This window comes from Cavia porcellus, unplaced genomic scaffold (assembly GCF_034190915.1).
Source record: "Cavia porcellus strain 051 isolate PalLab524CR breed Dunkin Hartley unplaced genomic scaffold, mCavPor4.1 scaffold_2, whole genome shotgun sequence".
NCBI lineage: Eukaryota > Metazoa > Chordata > Mammalia > Rodentia > Caviidae > Cavia > Cavia porcellus.
Window position 1 is genome coordinate 105,330,936 of NW_026947485.1, and position 19,177 is coordinate 105,350,112.

General features: G+C 42.0%; 1 protein-coding gene across 1 annotated transcript in view; it reads left to right on the forward strand.

Moving 5' to 3' along the window:
- Window positions 1–19,177, forward strand: part of Inpp5a (inositol polyphosphate-5-phosphatase A) — a 241,932-nt gene that overhangs the window by 25,653 nt on the left and 197,102 nt on the right.

Below are 19,177 nucleotides of genomic sequence, written 5' to 3' on the forward strand. Positions count from 1 at the left end.
TTGCTTTAGAGATAATGGCATTTATAACTAAAGCGTGATGCTGGGTGTGGTGGTACTTGCCTCTAATTCAGGCACTTTGGGAGACCAAGGTAGGAGGACCACAAGTTCTAGCTCAGTCTGGGCCAGTTGAAAAAGTTTCTCTCAAAATAAAAATAAGGGGTTCAGTGTGAAGGCCCGGGCTTTAATGCCCAGTACCTGGAAACAAGTAGATGTTTCTATAATGTGGTTTTAAAACATGGGAATCTAACATTTTTGCTAGAGTCAGGGATAACACAAAGATGATCTATTCATCCATGGTTGCCTAAAATGGCTCCAGAAGCTCTTTCTAGTACAGATAGCAATTAAATAGGAGAAAGAAGACTGTAATATTGGGATATTAGAAGGGAGAGACAAATATGATTCTACATCTGGAAGATGCAAGAGAAGCATGAAAATTTGAAATACAAACTGGGTATAGTAGTATATGCCTATAATCCCAGCACCCTAGGAGGCTGAGTTAGGAGGATTGTAAGTGAAGCTTAGCCCGGGCAACTTAGTGACTTGGTGAGACCTTGTCTGAAAATAAAAAATAAAAAATGATAAAGGGGCTGGGTGGCTCGGTGTGAAACTTTGAGTTCAGTCCTCAGTACTGAAGAAAAAAACCCTTGCAATATGTAATAAAAGAATTTATAATCAAGTCACTAAAAACAAACTAAACAAACTAAAGTACAAATCAGATACATTCTTGTATACCTAACATAAATAGCAGTGAATCTATGTATGGAATAAGAGTTGTAGACATGGACTAAAGAAATGTGATCTTCGTTTGAAGCAAGGGAGGAGATGAGAAGAGACTAGAATAAATGGAAGCCTGGTTTGTGAGCACACCTCCTAATTTGAGGAGTTACTGTTGCTTATCCTGCTGGTGGAGGTGCTGCTGGTTGCAGTGATAGAGTGATGGACTTCCAAGATTCTTATCCTGGGAAGTTTGGAGGAGAGAGGTTTCTGAGTAGGCTAGGTGACTCAGTGTATCTCACTTCTCTTCATACTGCCACACTTGTAGAGATGATGATACATCCCTGCACTACATTCTGCAAAAGCAGCGAAGCGGGCAATATCCTTAGACAATCAGAGCACAAAATCATTTTTCCCTGGTTTCCTTGAGATGTCTTGATCTGGAATAACTAGGTCTGGCTGCCATGTCTTTCTTGCCATGAATGTCCTGTGTAACTGCTATGTGTTTACAACCCAGACACTGACACAGGCATTTAACTGTAGGACAGACTCAGGATTCTTTTTGACTTTGCCAGCATCCCCACTCTGCCCAGGGTTCCCTCCATGCCAGTTTTTTTCATGTCATCTCTTTAGTGCCTCCAGTTTGTGGTACTTGTTCATGTCTTTTTACAGTGCTGAGAACTTGCTAGGAATTTTGTTGCCTGTTTTTTTTAATACTTTTTTTTTCTTTTTTTATTGATACCGGGGATCGAACTCATGACCACCTGCTTGCAAGGCAGGTGCTTATGTCGCTGAGCTAAAACCCCAGCCCCTTTGTTGCCTGTTTTACAGTTCAGGTTTTTCTGATGTCTTCCATAGTTAGGATGGGGTTCAGGGTTTTGGAGGAAAACCCAGACATGAAGTACTATCCCATCCTTCCAGGATACCTGCTTTGTATAGGAGACAGCTTGGCACAGTTTCCCCATGGCTTTGGAGGGCTACTTCTACTTTGGAGGGCTCTTCACTGTCCATTGACTACCCCATTTCTTCTCTGAACACTAGAAGCCACTTGCTTATGGGGAGAGCAGTCAGGCCCCCACTCCGGTGGCTTGTGCATGTAGTATTTGGAGAACTCCTCTGAGGAAGATCTGTGTCTCCCTCTCAGCTTGTTTATTTACTCATTCATCCATGTCAGTAGGGACCCACAGTGTTTATTTTATTCTTTAGATTACAATCTACTGAAGTGGGTGCCTTGTTGTTCAAGTGATCTTGGCTTTGCCCCCTGGAGCCTTCTGGGATCTTGGTCCCCCAGTCCCATTACTGCTTGTACGTTTTTCATTTTTGGTACTGTGACTTATCTAAGTGTTCCCTGCTCTGTCCTGAACTTACCTGGGTTTCTGAGGAGCTATGGCTTTTCATTTTGGAGAACATCCTGGAAATCATGATATGGTTGCTGAGTGTGCTTGGTACTCGTGGCGCATCATGTTTGGCTTTCCTATTAGGGAGGAAATCTCCTAAGAGGAGCAACAGATTTATCATATCTTGTCCAAGGCTGAGATTCCTTTTGCCTAGGTCAGATATGGGAGGCAGTACTGCCGTGAATGGCTTAGATGACCCCAGGTTTGTGCCCCCGGGCTGGGTGCTTCTGCCCCAGCAGACACTGAATCCTCTCTTCTAGACTACCAGTAGTGTGTTTCTAATCTCAGCATAATTTTGGGGGGATTTTTAGCTGATTTAAAGGTTTACATGTTAGCAGCAGCCAGGAAAAATTCTGAGAAACAGTCATGAGTAGGGACCACTGTAGCAGGTGTTAAAACACATCCTCAGGCTTTGGGAATCTGACCAGTCTGAAACAGGGTGAGAAGGATGGGTTAGAATCAAGAGTAACCCTGAGGCGTGTGGGCATTAGGGTAGGGTGCAGGTCACAGATCTAGTTGGAGGATGGATTTATTTTCAGTGTTTTTGGAGGAATGAAGTAACCTGGTTTAAAAAAAAGCTGACTCCCTTTCCTACTCCTTACATTGTGAATGGGTTACAGGTTGACTGAATCAAGTCTAGGAGACTGTTGGTGCGAGGCATCAGTATTTTCTGTGTCTCTCAGAAAGAAAGTGTAAAACCATTGCTCAAGGTAACAGACAGCCCATCTCTGGTAAGGCAATCCTGATTACAGGAATGTGGGAAATTTGTATCTGAAAATAAACAAAATAGAGTAAATGCAAAAAAGAAAAATAATTGGAGAGCTAAAAGAAAAAAATCTTGGTGTAGAGGACATACTTCTTGGCATGTGCACATGCATATCATATACATGGGCACACATACGCCACACACGCATGCATGCAGGCTGGTACAGGTATACCAGTGTCCATACTCCTAAATAAAGAAAATCAATACATTCATTCTACAAATATTTGCTTGACTGATTTGCTCTTAGGTGCCAGTCTACAGGATAGAAAAAGCCTCTGCCTTTGGGCAGTTTGTGTTCTGGTCAAATCTCTAAAGGATATTCATTTTCACAGTGGTCTAAGTACTTTTGTTTAAAGGTATCTGTGAATAAGATTGAAGGCCTGGTGTGATTTCTGAAGTTGTATTTTCACCTATTTATGGCCTGCAGTCCACCTGATTTCAGCTTCATTATTCAACACTCATTTAAAATGTTACTTAATTCTCTATCAATACAAAGTTTATTCAGAAGAGGTTTAGTGTGAATTATATGTCCATTCATTTTTGAATGATCATATAATAAGTGCTCAGTAACCGTATCTGGCAAATTCATGAAAAGGCTTGCCTGAAACAATAGCAGTTCCCACCAATCAGTGTTCCTTTGGTGTGTTGGGTGAGGTGAGTAGAAGTGGGTATGTGTCCTGTGGCTATTTCGAGGGGTGCAAATGGATATCTGCAGTGATGCCTCAGAACTTGGTAGCATCAGCTGAGAACAGCCAATTAAACTGCCTTTAATTAAAACCTCACTTTTGTACTGTAAATATTATTAAGGACTTTTGTGAAACAGTTGAAGATAGGTTATAAGGACTGAAATTTTGTTGCCGAAAAACTTGTTTGTTGCTTATTTTTGCAAAAGCCAAGACAATAAATATAGGCTGCAATGTTGTGTTCTTACCAGTATTTTTTAAATTTTTAAAAATCCTTTTAATATTGAGCATCTGAAAATGACTGGTTAATTCTAACTGTATATATACACACACACACAGGTAGTGTTAAATTCCTATGATTTCTACATTTTAAAATTTTGGATTGTTAATCCCATTTTGTTAAAGATAATATTTTTTTTTGGTACAGGGAATTGAACTTGGGATGTTGTACTTGCCAGGCAAGTACTTGTGCCATTGAGCTAGTGTGATTTGTCCTGTAAAGTTAGCATGATCTCCTTGCACACATTGTTGCCCACTAGACAATTTCTTTTTTTGAGCTGTGAGCATTCACAAGCCTGGTGGCTCTTGGGGGTCACATGTAACTTCTGTGCTTCTACAGGTAACTCTGTGGGGATATCTGCTGGCATATCTGTGTGCATCTTTGTCTCCTTCAGTTTCATAATGGGCTAGAGGAAGTGGCTGAAGTTTGGTGATGGGATAGTATCTCTTTCCAGATAATGTTTGTGGAGTTTTTCTGTTATTTTGCTGTGGGATGGGAGGGGAGGAGCTGTGGTAGCCTCCTGCTTCTCATATGCTTTCCAAGTGATTCCCTGGATACCTGTTGACCTGGCAAAGATACTAGCACTCAATTAACTTCAAACTCAAGAAGAATGTTAGGGCAGCTTGGCCACAGTCTCTTCATTTTGGGTGTTTGTATTAATATTTTACTATAAACTCGTGTATTTCTAAGTAACAAAATACTTGCATATTTTCCCCAAAATTCCAGTACTCAAAGGAACAACTAATCATTGGGAGATAGCAGTATCTGTGGTTTGGGGACCTTAATATCGTGGTGACCCCTGGGAGACTGACCAGCCCTGGATATTTGAAGAAGGCACATCTAGAGCTTGGTCTTATTAACATAAACAGGGAACACACTTCTCTCTTGCCATGTTGCTCTAGGGCTATCACCTCTGATAAGGCAGCTGGTCAGCACATCAACAGCCTGTGTGGTGGTTCTGAGGATGAGGAATGAAAATGCAATAATTCCAAATGTTATGGCTTATATCTAGATGGCCTCCCAAAGTTACATATGCTAATAGATGGGGCTTTTGGAAGTGACTGGATCATGGGTGTGATACTTGATTGGTTTAGTATAGTTCTGGGTGTTGCTGATAGGTTTTTCAAAAAGGGAAGACAGTCCCTAGGTGTGGTTGGCACCAACCAGTAGGCTTGCAGCCTAATAAAAGAGCAAAAAGGAAGTCTTGTTGCCTTCTGCCTGGCCTGCCATGGACTATTTCTCCCATCATTCTCCTTCTTATGCCCAGTTCTCTACACCCGCCTTGCTCTTCCACAGGCTCAAGGCTCTGGCTAGGTCCTGGCTCTGACCAGGGCCTACCAGGGAATACAGGAGGAGGCAGGCCCTTATCCTGGAAGAGGCTAAGGGGTAGGAGGGAGAAGTGAGATTATTCTGCAATCAGAGAGTCCAGGAGTTCCTGTTGAAGAGGGACTGAAACTTGCTGGGGAAGGGGATCCTGGGTGAAAGAGCATGCCTCTCACATGGTGTGACACTTACCCTGCTGTTGCTGCTATGGGCCCTGCTAGGTGAGTTTGCCTTGGCTTCAGATCCTATCAGATTACTGAGACTAGCCCCTGAGATGGGCCTGATGACCCTTCCCCCAAGCATTGCAGCTGTTTGGTTCTGTGACTAGGGCCCTGTGGGACACACAGGACTATCAGTAATCATAATCATTACCTTTTACTTAAGCAAAGTGGTTAAGGAGCTTAGTTAACTTAATAAAAAGAAGCAGATGTTGATTATATGCATTGTGTGTCAGGTTCTCAGTTAAAGTTTTTGTGTATTGGAAGCATTTAGTCCTCCTGTCTCCCAGAAAGGGATATGCCTTGTTGATCCCATTGAACAGGTGAAAACATGGGCAGGGAAGAGAGGTGAGCAACTCATGTAAAACTTTAAAGTCAGTGGAATTTGAACCCAGCCCCTGGGCTTCTGGATCCTTGCTTACTAATGACTGACTAAGGCTTGATGCAAGCAGAGCTGCAGCCTGACTGGTGGCCCTTAATCTTCCAAGTCACAATGCTCTTTTTGCCCTTTCTGAGAAGGTAAGGGGGTCCTGTACTCACAGGTGCCCTTTTTCATAACTCTTGATTAGAAAAGCCAAAAGTTAGGTGAGTGGTAATGTCTATAGGCTCTTCTGTAAACACACACTGATTCTAAAATCTCACATTTGGCATTATACATTTAGTTGAAGAAAGACAAAGCTCATCCAAGGATCTAGGGCTAGAACCGCCAGCACTACTGAAGCTGGCCTTCAGTTTGTGGGAGATGAGCTCTATTTTGTTGTGGGGCTAGATGCTTAAGTAACTACTAATAGGAAAACACCTGTGTCCTGTAGAGAGACCTTCCAGAAAAATACTCATTGTCCTTTACAGCTAGTTAAATGTCCTTGCTCTTGCCTGGGTAGTGGTGGGCTCACTTTTTGGGCTGAGATATTTCCGTCTTACGGAGGACAGGCACTGGAATTGCACAGTTTCCCTGCTTGGGGGAGCCCAGGTTTCCAGGGTCACTGGTGGAGGCTTGAACTTGTGGAGAACCCTGCCTGGTATCCCCTCAGTTGTGGAGAGCTGGAGTGTTGAGGGACAGTGGGGCTGCATGTTGTTTCATCCATGGATTTGAGAAATCTGGAGCTTGAAGGGCCCAAAGTTACTTGTAGGGGGTTATGTTCTGTTGGCTTGTTAGATGTGTCCAGCTCTTGCAAAGTGTAGTGATACTGCAGGTCACTGTCTTCTGGTCATGTTAATGGGCTTGTATGCATGCTATAGCTTTTCTTTGTAGCTTTGTAACATAAGACAAAATTTAGAGAAAGCTGTGACTCAGAAGAATGTGCCATCACTGTTTAACCCATGTATGTTGTATACATTGCCTGATCTATTTGCAGGAAGACTTGCAGTGTTTTCCTTGCTCTGCTGCAGGCTAAAACATCAAGACCTGGATCTCATTAGAATCAAGATGAAAGCATCTATTTGAAGTCACTTCAACTGAATTTATTTCATGTTTGCTTCCTTTTTGCAGATTTCGACGTTTTGTTGAAATGTGGTGTACATGTTCTGTGCACACCTTGAGGGCATGTCTCCTGTTAACTAATGTTTCCTGCACAGGGAGATGGGTGAGGATCTCTAGGGAGGATGTTTCCCTTTGAGACCTTGCATATAGCTTTGGTGAAATCTTTCCTAATGGATAGCTTTAAAGGGGCTCTGGTGAAATCAACAATGTGACAGGTAAAGCATCTCTTGAGCATGTGTCTGCTAATTTTCTGTTTCCTATAATCTTAAGAGCATATTAAGCAGCATTAATGTTAACTTTATGCCAAAATGTGCTTATTAAAATTCTGGTAGAGCTCTAGCCTTACTGTCTGACTTTTTGTGTGTGTGTATGTGTATGTGTGCATTGAATAAATGCCTGCATTCTTCCTAAGCAGGCTTGGTATTTGTACATGTGACTGATGGCCTCTATACCAGCCAGTCTGGGTGTTTGGATGATACCTGTTTTCTCCTTCAGAGCATTTTTCGATGTAAAACCCACCTGGAAAAACTTGGATGGGTTTGGCCAGCCTTGTCAAGGATGTTAAATAGGACTGGAATCCACAAACCCTTGTGAACCACAAAGTAGGTAGAGGAAGAGAGCACAGGTTCAGCAGTGGTAGAACCCATACATCACTGTAAATCTGGTTAAAAATCATAAAATTAGCAACCAAACCAATCTAACCACATTTACAGTCATTTGGAAACCAGTGAAAAGGGAAAAGCTGGAGGCATCCACTTCCCTAACCAGCCACAACCTGAGCCACAGCCTGTGCCTAGTGTTACTTTTAGACTCTTTTTCCTGTGGAAATCTGTTTATTTGAAAGTCCTGTTAACAGTGTTTATAGTAGTGGGAATTGAGCATGAACTGGAATAGGTAGCTCATAGATACCCAGTACAGGTTTTCTGAGCCCTCTTGTTGCTAACTCCACTCCTCCCCATGCCCTGAGTGCCTGTGTCATCCAGGGACACAATGGTTAGGAGCTGATGGAGTCCTTGGAGGAAGCCCTATGCTATGCCTCCCCTGACCCCAGTGTAATTGTCTTTCACACTTGCTGCCACATGGCCTGCTTGATGTCATTAATGTTGGTGCAATGACTCCTGTCTATGGCCAGACTACAAGCACTATTTTGGGAAGTAATTTCACTACAAATCTCTTTGCCAACAGATGCCACTTACCTGGCATGGATCTTCACTGCTGTCATGGCCCGCTTTGTGGCTTTCTTCTGCACTTCTCTCCCTGGCTTATGTGCTCAGACTTTGAAGATGAAGCCTCAGCCTGGACCTCAGCTCATACCATGCAGGCCTGGTCCAGGAAGCTGTGGTTGGGCTGTGGCCCTTTCTAGACTTCCCACCAGAGACCAAAGAAACTGGTGGCATGCACCCTACCCTTAGGACTGGCACTTTTCTTCCTGTCCTAGGATTATAACTTGGTCCCTGTCTGGTAGAGTTTTGGTTTGTTTTCGGGATAAAGGACAGGTTCTGAATTTTTCTTTCAGCTGAACATTTCTGTAGCTGCACATTCTAAAGGGTAATCTACCAAGTCCAGTGCCGGCCCTGGGTAGAAAGAGGGAGAGAAGCTTGCTGTGGCCCCCAGGCTGTGGTGCTCCTGAGACCTTGTGGCTGGAGTTTGTTCTTGTCCAAAGCCCAGTCCACATTCTGTCCTCTTTGAAGACCTTCATGGCACATATTGCATTATTCACCTTTCACTTAGCAAACAGGATACAGATGGGAGGAGTCTCCTGCAATTATCTTGGAACATCTGAACGCTGTTATGAATCATTTTGCACTGTGTCTTTTTTCTGAGTGCCTTTCTCTACTCACCTTGTAAATCAAGGAATGCTGCCTTACAACCTGTGTGCCTGCCTGTGCTATGTGTAGTCCAGGTGCGACTTGGGTCTAGGTTATATCCTAAGACCTGACATGGGATGAGCAGCTGTGGCTTGTCATTGGTCTTCTAAAGCCTTCACCCTGGGACACCAGTTTTAGAGTAACTCGCATAAGCCCTTGCATGTATTTAGCTGCTGTCTGTTTGGTGCTGCCTGTTTTCAAAAATGTTACTACCTGCTCACTTGGCAGGCACTTAATATTGGCCCCAGCATTGCAGGATCTCTGTGCAGATCTCTCTGGAATTTCAGACTCTGGGAAACTTGTAATGGAATTTAGAAAGGTGGCTAGGTAGGGAAGTGCCATGACCCAGTAGGAATAAAGGGACAGGCAAGGAGGTAGGCATGGGAAACTCCTAGATGGGGACACTACCTGAAGCGAAGCTCTGAGGTAAAGACAGAGATATAGCTAGTATCCATGGAAGCATTTTGTGGTTTTGGTCCTTTAGCAGGGGGCTTACTGCTTTATTTCTTATAGTTTCTGACTCATTTTGATTGTTCCACATGATTATTTGTGCCTAAGGCTAATACATTGCTGAGAGATACAGTGTCTGAAAGGTGATAGGGGACCTTGAGTTCCACAGCATCGCCCTATGTTTGTGATTCTTGCTACACATTTACCTGAGGTTGTGGCCTACCTAGCACTGAGCCAGGAAATGGAATTTGACTGTGATAGGCAACCCAGCCTCTGCTCTTCTGAGGCCCACTTTTAGTAGGATAAGTGTGAGGCAAATCTAGAAAGGGCCATGTTGGAGCCTGTTGAAGGCAGGTGAGGACATTTCCAGGAGGTACCATTTGAGGTGAGTGATATCCAAAGTCAAGGCAGAAGGGATGTCAAAGAGATTGCCCAAGGTGGTCCAATTTGGGAAAGAGTGAGCTCGTCTGGTATGTGAGGCAGATCATACCCTGAATGGGTGACAAACTGACACTGGTTTTTGTTGTAGAGAGTGTGGAGTTGTGTGTTGATGTTAGGAGCAGTCATAGCTCTTGAGCCTTTTTCCTGGATGACAAACAGCAGATCCATGGTCATGTGTCTCTCTCATTCTAGCTACATCTGTTCCTCTGCAGCATTTAGACTCTCATTTGAAAAGGAAAGCAGGGCTCCCTGTCCTTGAGAAACTTCACTGCTGCCATATAGGGCATGCTCCAAAACCAGCAGTGAGACTGCTCTTACACTGAGGTTACTTGGGTTATTTTAGTTGGGGGTATCTTTGCTAAATGTCAGCAGTTTGGCCTCATTTAAAATTTGTCTTGAGATTAGGGTCAGTATTGAAGTCTTATTAAAAAAACACATACAAAACAAAAACAGGATTCTAAAATTTAAAATGTTAGAGGAAGAATTATTTAACTCTTGGAAGATTACTATCCCTCCAAGAGCAAATGTTGGCTTTGATTCAGCATCAATACAAAAAAGGCCTGGTGCCTGTTTCTTAATACTTGATACTGTGCCTCACAATGTAATGTAGTATAATATAAATCTAAGCCCAAATTTGAGCTGCTCTGCCCACCCTTGCCCCATATAGGAGTGCTCTATAAATTCTTTTGGTAATTTTTATAGCATAGCAGAGTCTGTATGAAAGACCTGCATTCTCTGTCACCCTGCTAGTCCTGGGCAGTTGATGGTAAATGACAGCCTTAGCCATCATGGGGCAGGGAGGAGGATGGCTAAGGATACGTAAGGCCTGTGCAAAGGGATTGGATGCAGGCTCTGGAGAAGAAGGAAGAGACTTGCTAGTGAGGCAGGACAGAAGCAGCCAGAGAGGGACACAGGGAATTGCCAACTAGGTAGGCGGTGGTTGAGAGTTATAGGCACAGGGCCAGGGGACAGGTGCCACTGAAGTGCTAGAACTCTCCTCCTCTCCCTGGCTGCAGCATCTTGGGGCCCTGAACCAGGATATGAATTCAGATCCTGAAGCTACCCCTTGCTGGTTGTGTGAGGTTGGGCAGGGCACTTCTCCTCTTTATCTTGGTCTCCTCAGTTGTGCAGTTGGGCTGGTCACAGGACTTGTGCCACAGGTGGTGTGGGAGGAACTCAGTGATTCATAAAGCCCTTTTACTGGTACTTACCAATGTGAGGACTGTGTACATGTAAAGGAGGTGCATTTCTTGAGTGGGCACTGGTGTAGATTACAGTGGTAAAGGGTACAAGCTAGTCTGGCCAGAGGAAAGACAAAGAAACACTAGAATAATAAGGATAGAAATTGATGAGGCTGATGATAGAGGAGAGATTGGAGTCTAGGCATTTGGAAAACCAACTGATGATAGAGGAGAGATTGGAGTCTAGGCATTTGGGAAACCAACTGTTGGTAACTCTTTGTGTGCCTGAAGGTGGTGCTTATAGAGAAGTGAGATAATGAACTTGGTCCCCCCACTGTGTTTTTTTTTTTTTTTTTTTTTTTTTTTTTCTTTTCAGTGTTACAGATCAAATCTAGGGCCTTGCCCAGGCTAGGCAAATTCTTTACCACTAATGTACCCCCTGTACCCCCACCCCCCTTCTCCACCAAGATCTCTGGCTTGTAGTGGTAATGGAGGGGAATGGGATTGAGGGATTTCAGGTCAAGGTGTGGGAAAGAAGGGAGTCCAAGTGTGTGAGCATCACCTTCAGATCTCATCGAGGTCTCAACATGTCCAGGAAGGCAGTCACTTATGGGTGATGTGGATCCCAGTGCAGCAGAGCATCTTTCTGTGGCCTTTTGTTCCTTTTTGCAGCCTGAGTAGTTTTAAAGCAAAGTGCTTGACTAGAACTCACAGGTGGGTGTTTCAGGTTCCAGATGCCCACAAAGTGCTTGACTAGAACTCATGGGTATGTGTTACAGGTTCCAGATACCCGAGTCAGCTTTCTCAATTCTTTGTTTTGGGGGTACAGTTTGTAGTTTTCATTAGATTCTCTATTCTTTTTTAACCTTGAGATTTTAGCATTGAAATTTTCCTTTTTATCTAACTGCTGAAAAGGGACCCTCTATCATGTCCATATTTATGGAGCAAAGGCCTGAGGTGATTGTGTCTTTTTGCAATCTTTTTAAAAAAAATTTTTTTAAAGAAGGTAAAATTAAACATAACAAAACAGACCAAAACAGATCATAAGAAAACAATGTAAGAAACACAGGTTTCAAAGCAAGACCACCAGAGATCTTCATCTGTCTATCATATTGTCTCGTTTTCTTCCAAATAGTTGTCCATATCTTCACACAGAGTGAATACATACCGAACAAAATAGTACTAAACTGATCAGAACAGGATGATGAAGGCATTTTAGGTCTTCAAGACCAGACAATAGGGAAGTCAACAATGGCTGCCATATGTCTCTCATTTTCTTTGAAATAGCTGTCCATATCTTTACGTATGTTGAAATTAAACAAAAGAAAATAGACTAATATTACTCTGAACAGAGAATAATAGTATTGCTAGATTTTATATCATAATGCTACAGAATTAGCACTGGGTATCTTAGTGTCTCTACTTCTTCAGAATATCTGTTATTACATCATGCATTATATAATCTATTCTCGTAAACTGTTTAGAAGTTCTACACATGCGTGAATCTCTACATGTATACCTATCCTTTCTGTATTATAGGGAAAAACAGATCAAAACAAGACAATAGAACAAATTCCTAGAAAAGTATGAAACGAAAAAGACGTATAAAACCACAATACTAGGTGATACAGTAGTTACTATGATGTCTCTTGTTATTTTCAGTAGAATTATCATCAGGCATAATATAATTGAACATTGTACTACATAGCAATATTAATAAAAATACAACATTGGAGACATTGTAGGACTTCAAAAGAAGTTAATAATCAAACCGGAATGGGTAGCCTATTGCATCTTGTCATCTTCAAAGTAGTTGCCTCTACTCTTAGACTTGATACTATCAAGCATACCAAATTAGAATAAAATCAGTCAAGACAAAACAGTGGTTTAACAAACCAGATTCAAATAAGATCTGTCACCGTAATATAGGGCTTCAGATTAAGTTAATAGGAAATTAAGGATAGTTACTGTAGTGTATCATGCTATTTTTGGGATAGCTGTTGATGCCCTCAAATCTAGTATGATAGACAGACTGGAACAGAATAAAATCCAACTAAATAGAGCGATAAGACTAATGTGGCTTTTAAATCCTGATACATTATTAACACTGTCCTCTGCCTTCTTTTTTTAGACAGTTCCTCCCCTTTCCCTTTCTCAGGGTGTTTTGTATATTTTGGGTCCCACTAACTCCTTTAGTTTTTAGATTAGTGGGGCAACTCATTATCTACCTAAGTGGTGCTGAACCTTTTTACCCCTGAGCTTGATCTTGAGCTGTATTCCTTTAGCTACTAAAGCCTCAAGGTTTTCCTTCCTTATAGCTGAGTAGTTCTCCACTGCACAAAAGTGTCATGACTTTCCAACCTATCTGCCGCTGCTGGCCAAGCTGTCCCTATTTCTCTCTGGTTCCCTGTCACATAGAGCATCGTTTTCTTATCTTTGACTTTCAGTTCATTAACCCTCTTTCAGGTTGATTATATTTCCTATTCAGAGCATCTTGATGGACCCTATCTCCTGATCTCCTCTGCCTGTGTTTCTTTTTGTTAGTGTGTCAAGGCCATCTATGTTAGAGATTATAGCCAACCTTCTTTGCCTCACTTCTGATATGCTGTTTTTCTGCTGTTGATTGTCTACTTTTCTCCTTCATTTAACTGTCTGCCCCATTCATTGAGGCCTCTTTGCCACTCTTGCTGGAATCCTGGTAATTTTTTTTCTCTCTCTAGAATGTCCTTCAGTATTTTTTGTAGGGTTGGATTGGTGGTCACGAACTCACACAGTTCCTGTTTGTCATGGAAACATCTTGTTTCTCCATTAATTTTGAGAGACAGTTTTTTAGGGTACATCATTTTGGTTTGGAGTTTATTTTCTTTCAGGGCCTGGAATACTTTGCTTCAAACTCTTCTTGATTTGATAGTTTGTGTCGAGAAACCTGTTGTGACTTTGAGAGGTTTTGCTTTATAGGTGCTCTGTTTCTTTTCTCTGACCGCTTTTAATATTCTGTTCTTGTGATGAATTTCTGGAATCTTGATTATTATATGTCTGGATGTAGAACTGTTTTGTTGTAACTGGCTGGAGTTCTGTATGCCTCATTTATCTGGATAACATTTCCTTTTCCTATGCTTGGGAAGTTTTCCTTACTTATTTCTTAGCCTTTGTAATTCATTTGTATGTACTTCTGCTTCTTGGCTCACCTTTTTTATTCTTAAGTTATAGATCATCTTGTAGTCTTCTAGTCATTTGTATTGTTACTTTCTGGTTCCTTGCCTTTTTTTTTTTTTTTTTTTTTTTTTTTTTGGTCTTTTTCATTTTTATCGGTACCAGGGATCGAACTCACGACTGCCTGCTTGCAAGGCAGGTGCTTATGCCGTTGAGCTAAATCCCCAGCCCCTCCTTGCTATTTTTAAGAGATCTTTTCTTTCATGATCATACAGTGCAAATTATCTTCAAGTTTTGAAAGTCTAACTTTAGTTTCTGGGAGGGGATTTTCCCAGCTTTCAATGGAGTTTTTAATTTCCTGGTAATCTCTTTGGATCTGTTTCATGCATTTTAGGTTTTATTTGTATTCTTCATCAAAGGTTTCTCTCCTTTTTCTGGGTTCCCCCATTCTTCCATCTGTGTCTTCTTGAGAGGTGCTTAGCATTTCTTTTATTAATTTTTTTATATCTTGCCTCACTTGAATTAGCATTTCAGTTTTAAGTTCGTCTATGACGTTATGAAAGTATTTCTTTATTTCCTCTGATGCTTGGCTGATATTGCATGATTGCTGCCCTAGATCTCTTCTGTATTTACCTCTCCTGGACTTATTTTCCCTGGGTCAGTGGCTGGAGGTTTTTTCTTGTTTCTTTCTCTTGTCATGTTTCTGATTTCTTTCATACAGGTGTATGGTGGAAGTCTCAGGCCCTTTCCATATTGCTTACATTTTTCTGAAGCTAAGGGATTGCAGCCCTCTCCAGTTTACTATTGATCTGTGAGGTGCATGCATGGATGATGTGAGCTGGCCCCTTTCTTCTGAGCCAGTCAACTGGTGAGTGTCTTTAGCACGTTAGTCTGTTTCATGCAGATGTCATAGGTTCGGGACAGTTTCATCACTGGCTTTTGGGTCCCGACCAAGGGCGTGACCCAGCCCACGCGGGTCCCACCAGTCCTCTTTGGGTCAGGGGCGGCCAACTGATGCCACTGCGGTTCTGGGTTCAGGCCGGTCTTGCCCAATTCCAGTATGTCATCCAGCTGATCACCTGCTCCGCAGAAACCCATTCCTAGCACTCACCATGGATTAATGCAGCTTTCCAAATTAGTTCCGCTCTCCATTTCCCTGCATCCTCCAACCAAGGGCCTTGGGCTTACCAACTCCCGATTTCAGCAGCCATGAGACTCCAAGGCGCGCCCAGCACAGTGCGGGACCGGCCCCAATGAGAACGTCTAGCTCTAGCCTTATGTCCAAATTTTTCCTTCCTTTCTGTCTTTTTTTTCTTTTTCTTTTTCCTCAGTTTCTTCCTAGGTTGTGAGAATCCCTCTCCTTTCATCTGGTCTTCTCCATGGTGTTAAATTCTAGTGTCTGAGTTGTTTTTCTCAAGAGAGGCTCTCTACCCTGCTACCTATCAAGCCGCCATCTTCAGACCTCTTAGCAGTCCTTATGGAGATATTTAGGGTTGGAAAAATGTTTTCCTAGGTTATTGCAATCTTCCTTCTGGTTCTTGTTGCTTTTGCTTATATGTCAGTGGGGACCTCTTCCAGGTGATCTGAGAAGGCCAAACTGTTCCATGGGAAGAAACCAGTGCCTTGCTATGAGAGAATGGTTGAAATTAAGTAGCCATGAACAACATTACAGACAGGGTAATGTCAGGGTAATGGTCTCAAGACCATCCAGGCCTTGAGAAGATTTGACTGTTGAATGGATGCTTGTTGCTCAAGGGTTAGAGTGGAAGCAGGGAGCCAGACAGAAAAGATTGGTGGAGTCAATTGGAGCTGGTAAGAAGCAGTGGATTCTGGGAGAGGAGGGTGTGTTTTCCAGCTTTGCTGCAATGACAGGTTTCACAGGTAGGGGCTTCTTACAGCTAAGGAGCCTACAAGTCTGAGACAGAGGTCCAGCAGGGCGAGTTTCTGCTGAGGCATTCTGCGTGGATGACTATGGATGACTCATTCTCACATCCTCGCATTGGCCTCTTTACTGCGTGCATCTAGAGAGAGCTTTCCCCTGTGTTCTCTTCCTCTTAGAAGGGCAGCAATCTCTGGGATCAGGGCTCATATGACATTCTTTGCCTTAATTCACTTCTTTATGGCCCTTTCTCTGAATAAGCAATCTTGAGGTTAGAGCTTCAGTTTGAATTTGTGATTCATCCACAACAGAGAGCGTATATCAAGGAGATGTCAAGCCTTTGGTGCAAACATTTGGAAGAAGGGCGGGAGTTGCCACTGGCTGAACCTGGGATGATGTGAGCATCTGATGCAGCTGGGCTTCATTTTCTAGGTCTCTTAGATATGTAGGGGTGCTTTGGGGCTGCAGCTGGGGACATAGTGTTATAGAGGTATCATACAATGGTACATTCTCAATGTGGTATGTTGGATGCAGATGAAGAACTATACAGTGGTGATGCAAATGATTTATTTTTCCCGGGTTGTGACCTCCACATTGAGGCTTTATTTTACGTGTGGCCTCCACAGTGTGGCTTTATTTTTCATGTGGCACAGGTATAATGAAGGTGTAGTACATAATGTGGTTCCTCTTTGGGATAACATGAACCTGCTGATGTATCATCTTTACTTTGTATGTGGAATTCTGGTAAGAGAAGGAGTATGTTTTGGCTGGTTACTCCAAGGAAGCACAGTCTGGATAAGAAGCTGGAATAGCAGAGGTTAATGTGGGAATGTGATCCTAGCACTGAAGGGAAGCCAGGAGTGAAAGAAGGAGAATGAAGAAAGGGATGTGGATACAGGATGCAGTACTACCAGCTTGGCCCAGGTAAGGATCTAATCTGTGAGCTTCTAGGCAGAGGTCAGTTGAGAAACCTTCTTAGAGATTCCTTTACTTCTATCAGTTGTACCCCACAGATGCCATCAGGGGAATCTCCTAAGAGGTACTTCCCTCAGTTCTTTGCCTTTTCTTTGGCAAAGAGAAGTGACTTCCTGTCACTTGGAAAGGCTCTGCAGACATCTGCAGCTCAGGGAAATTGAGGACTGGAGTGGGGCATGTGGCAAATAGAAGCGGTAGTGGGGCTAGCAGTAGTTTGACAGTAAGTGACAGGGTGGTGGAGGGAAAGGGCATTGCAAAGGATCTGCCAGGTCCTGTGTATCGTGGACCTGGCGCTGAGGGTTGGAAAATCATATCCTAGATGTTGAGAAGGATGGAGGAGAAAGTCACAATTCAGCAGAGGCTGAAAATTCATGCTGAGACATAGTGGGGCTGAGCTGTGTTTCCAGGTCCTGGCTATTGGACAGGGCACCTTTTGGGACTTGTGTGTCTTTAACTGAGCCTTGGATCAGGGCAGATCCCTAAACACATTGCCTATACTCCTCTCCAGGCTCATCCAGCCTCAGCTCCTCCCAAAAATGATTGAAACATCTGGACCCATTTAAAATAGCATTTTCTAAAATTTAGTTCTTTAGTTTTAATTTTGGGTCATTTGCTAGAGTCAGGATTTTAAGAAAATATGTCATAACCTGACCTCAGCCTCATAGTGATATGAGTCTCTCTGGGAAGGCCTGAGCCCTATCTTGGTAACAGGTACTTGTGCCAACACAGTATTCTGCATGTTGTGGGTAGCTATCTCACACTGGCTTCTGCCCAGGCATCTCAGGTCAGATTCTTCATTTTTATTAGTATGTATCTGTAGTATGTAATGCTTACATTTATTGTGAGGATCTTAATTTTTTTTTATCCCCTAACCCATCCCTCCTACCCTCTCCTTCCATCTTTTAGCCCCATTCTGATTTGCAAAAGCTCTGGCTCAGTTTTTTCCAGTTCTTTTTTCATACCTTTTCTCTCTCCTCTCTCCATCTTTTGTTCCTCTTCACATTTGAAAAAAATCTTTCTACTTCCTATGATCTTTTATTTTGCTCTTTATTTATATTTGTTTTCCTTCCTCACCCTTCATCTCTTGTTCTCCTTCTAATTTGAAGAAGATTTCCTTACATTCTATTATCTATCTTTCATTTTACTGTTTATTTATATTTGGGTTTCTCATATAAGAAAAAACCATGCAATATTTAAACTTGTGTGTCTTACATATTTTACTTAATATTATGATTTCAAGGTGCATCCATTTCCCTACAAAGGACTCGAATTTGTTCTTCTTTATGGCAGAGTAGATATATACCGCTGAGTATGTGTACCACATTTTCTTTGTTCATCTGGTGGGCATATAGGCCATTTCCATGATATAAACATGGATATGTACATATCACTGTAATACAATGTTTTGAAATCTAAGGAAGATACTTGGAAGAAGAATAGGAGAGTCAAATGAAATTTCTAGTTTTAGTTTTTTAGGACTCTCATACTGATTTCTGTAGTGGTTCTACATTTCTACCAACAATATAGGAGACTCCCTCCACACCCCCGCAACCTTGCCAACATTTGTTATTTCATTTCTTGATGATACCTATTCATTCTGAAATAAGATAGAATCTTACGTTGTTTTAATTTGAATTTCTCTAGTGGCTAGTGATTTGAACATTGTTTTGTGTATATATTGACCATTTGCACTTTTTTTGAGAAGTGTCTATTCATTTTACTCCTCCATCTTTTAATTGTTTATTGGGGGTTATAGCTTTTTTTTGAGTTCTTCATATATTCTAGATGTTAGTTTTTAGTCTGAGGAATTGCTGGCAAAACTGTTTTCTGGTTCTGTGGGTTGTCTCTTCATTTTGGTTGTTTCTTTTGGCTGGGCAGAAACTTTTCAATTAATATGCTCCTGTTTGTTGTTGTTGTTTTTTTTTGGTACTACTTTTTCCATTTAGGCTCTATTCAGAATCTTGCCTATGCTTATGTTTTTAAGAATTTTACCTATTTTATCTTCTAAAAGGTCATATTTTTTGTTTTAACATTTAGATCTTTGATCCATTTTGATTTTAGTTTATTTAGTACATAGTTAGATATGTGGCTGTCAACTCTTCTGCATGTAGATGCACAGTTTCTCCTGCATCATTTATTTAAAAGGCTTTCTGTCCTCCAGTGTGTATTTTGGACTCCTTTGAGAACAAATAGCTGAATGTGCTTCGGGGGTGTTTCTACATCTTTTCTCTGTTCTATTGATCTGCATGTCTGTTTTTGTGCCAATGCCATGCTATTTGTATCATTTTAGCTTTGTACTATAACTTATAATCCAAGATTATGTTTCCTTCTGCTTTTCTTTTGTTACCCAGGATGGCTTTTGCTTTTCT